This window comes from Castor canadensis, chromosome 3 (assembly GCF_047511655.1).
Source record: "Castor canadensis chromosome 3, mCasCan1.hap1v2, whole genome shotgun sequence".
NCBI classification, from domain to species: Eukaryota; Metazoa; Chordata; class Mammalia; order Rodentia; family Castoridae; genus Castor; species Castor canadensis.
This window is the reverse complement of record NC_133388.1, coordinates 90,588,509-90,592,024: the sequence shown is the minus strand read 5'-3', so window position 1 is coordinate 90,592,024 and position 3,516 is coordinate 90,588,509. Positions and strand designations below refer to the sequence as shown.

General features: G+C 38.3%; 1 pseudogene; it reads left to right on the top strand.

Moving 5' to 3' along the window:
- The first annotated feature begins 630 nt into the window (after positions 1 to 630).
- LOC141421419 (NADH-ubiquinone oxidoreductase chain 4-like) lies at positions 631 to 2,461 on the top strand (annotated as a pseudogene).
- The last annotated feature ends 1,055 nt before the right edge of the window (positions 2,462 to 3,516 follow it).

Sequence of the window (3,516 nt, the reverse complement as noted above, 5' to 3'; positions counted from 1 at the left end):
GTTGATGTGGTATGACTATTCCTGTACGTCTCCATCTATTGATGAGGCTCATGCTCTCTTAGTATTAATCAGTACAGCTGATTTCCAATCAGCTAGATTTGGTATAAACCCAAAAAAGAGCAATCAACCTAATTATTGCATTAACCCTAAATTCCCTCCTAGCAACCCTCTTAATCACTATCACATTCTGAGTCCCACAAATCAACATTTACAATGAAAAATTGAACCCCTATGAATGCGGATTTGACCCCATGGGCTCAGCACGACTCCCATTCTCAATAAAATTCTTCTTCATCGCAATCACCTTCCTCTTATTTGACCTTGAAATTGCCCTACTTCTTTCCCTCCCTTGAGCACTACAAACAAACAACCTCTACCCAGTTATCCTCATAGCATTAGCCCTAATCATCATCCTATCATTAGGACTAGCCTATGAATGGTCTCAAAAAGGATTAGAATGAAATGAATATGGTGCTTAGTTTAATACAAAGCAAATGATTTTGACTCATTAGATTATGAACCACTCATAAGTACCAAAATGTCCCTTATCCTAATTAACCTCTTCCTAGCCTTCCTAGCATCCCTATTAGGAGCACTAATCTATCAATCACACTTAATATCCTCACTCCTATGCTTAGAGGGTATAATATTATCAATTTTTATCACCGCAACCCTAATTACCCTGAACTTCAATATCACTTTATCATTTATGTTCCCCATTATCGTCCTAGTCTTCGCAGCCTGCGAAGCCGCAGTAGGACTGGCCCAGCTGGTTACAATATCAAACTCATACAAAACAGACTATGTACAAAACCTAAACCTCTTACAGTGCTAAAAATTATTATACCCACAATCATACTCATCCCTATAACATGATTCTCAAAGAACAACATAATCTGAATTAACTCCACTGCCTACAGCCTACTAATCAGCATACTATGCTTACTTACCCTAAACCAATCAAATGAAAACAACCTTAACTTCTCACTATTATTCTCCTCAGACTCCCTCTCCACCCCTCTCTTAATCCTAACAGCCTGACTACTACCACTAATAATTATAGCTAGTCAACAACACATGAGCAAAGAACCAGTAGAATGAAAAAAAATGTATATTACTATACTAGTACTACAAGTCCTATTAATTATAACATTTACATCCACAGAACTAATCTTATTTTACATCTTATTTGAAGCCACACTAATTCCTACACTAATTATCATTACACGATGAGGAAACCAAACAGAATGACTTAACGCAGGCCTATACTTCCTATTCTACACACTAATTGGATCCCTACCCCTTTTAGTCGCATTAATCTACCTACAAAACTCACTAGGGTCCCTAAACCTTCACATCCTAAACAACTACTCAGAGCAACTAAACCTATCATGATCAAACAACATGCTCTGACTAGCATGCATAATAGCATTTATAGTTAAAATACCATTATATGGACTACACCTATGACTACCTAAAGCCCATGTTGAAGCACCTATTGCCGGCTCCATAGTACTAGCAGCTGTTCTACTGTTCTACTAAAACTAGGAGGATATGGTATAATACGAGTCACCATCCTCCTATCACCCGTCACAAACCACATAATATACCCATTTATACTACTCTCACTATGAGGCATAGTAATGACCAGCTCAATTTGTTTATGACAGACAGACCTAAAATCCCTAATTGCATACTCATCAGTCAGCCACATAGCATTAGTAATCATCTCCATCTTAATCCAATCCCCATGAAGCTTTATAGGAGCTACAGCACTAATAGTAGCCCATGTTCTAACCTCATCAGTCCTATTCTGCCTAGCAAACACAAACTAGGAACGAGTACATAGTCGAACCATACTCCTAACTCAAGGCCTACAAACAATACTCCCACTTATAGCTCTATGATGACTTTCAGCAAGCTTAACCAACCTCGCACTACCCCCAACAATTAACCTAATCAGAGAACTAATAATCATCACCTCTTCATTCTCATGATCCAACTTCACCATCCTCCTTATAGGAACTAACACACTAATCACAGCCTTATACACCCTATATATATTAACCACCGACTCAAGGAGGCAAACCTACCTATCACATAAATAACATTCACCCATCATTCACATGAGAAAACTCCTTAATCCTCCTCCACCTACTCCCCCTACTCCTACTATCTTTAAATCCAAAGATCATTCTCGGCACAATATTCTGTCAATATAGTTTAACAAAAACACTAGATTGTGAATCTAGAGTCAGAAAATAAAATTTTCTTATTTACCAAGAAAGTACGCAAGAACTGCTAACTCATGCCACCATACCTAAAAATATGGCTTTCTTACTTTTAAAGGATAGTAGCTACCCGTTGGTCTTAGGAACCAAAAAATTGGTGCAACTCCAAATAAAAGTAATAAATGTATTAACCTCATCTATAATTATAATATTTACCATCCTTATATACCCCATCCTAATATCCCTAACAGATTTTAAAAAAACAAAAACTATCCTGAATACACCAAAACCTCAGTCAAACTAGCATTCATCACTAGCATAATCCCCATAATCATATTTCTCCACCTAGGTAACGAAACCATCATATCCAGTTGACACTGGCTCACCATCCATACCATAAAACTCTCACTCAGCCTCAAACTAGACTATTTTTCATTACTATTCGTGCTAGTAGCCCTATTTGTAACATGATCAATCATAGAATTCTCCCTATGATACATACACTCTGACCCCAACATCAACCAATTCCTTAAATACCTACTATTTTTCCTTATCACCATACTAATCCTAGTCACAGCAAATAACCTATTCCAACTATTCATCGGGTGAGAAGGAGTAGGCATCATATCATTTCTCCTTATCGGATGATGATATGGACGCACTGATGCCAGGACGCACTGACACCAACACCTCCACACTACAAGCAATCCTATACAACCGAACTGGAGACATTGGATTCATCCTATCAATAGCATGATTTTTAATTTACTCCAACTCATGAGAACTACAACAACTATTCATAGACCCTAAAATAACAACAATCCCCCTACTAGGCCTACTACTAGCTGCTACTGGAAAATCAGCCCAATTTGGACTCCACCCATGACTCCCCTCAGCCATAGAAGGTCCCACACCAGTATCAGCCGTACTCCACTTAAGCACAATGGTTGTAGCAGGAATCTTCCTCCTAATCCGATTTCACTCCCTCCTAGAATCCAATCAACTAATTATACAACTATACTATGCCTAGGAGCTATCACAACCTTCTTCACAGCAATCTGTGCTCTAACACAGAATGACATCAAAAAAATCATCGCATTCTCAACTTCCAGTCAACTAGGTCTAATGATAGTTACCCTCGGAATTAACCAACCCTACCTATCATTCCTCCACATCTGCAATCATGCATTCTTCAAAGCAATACTATTCATATGCTCAGGATCCATTATTCATAGCCTCAACGAACAAGACATCCACAAAATAGGTGGATTAGCCAAAGCCATAC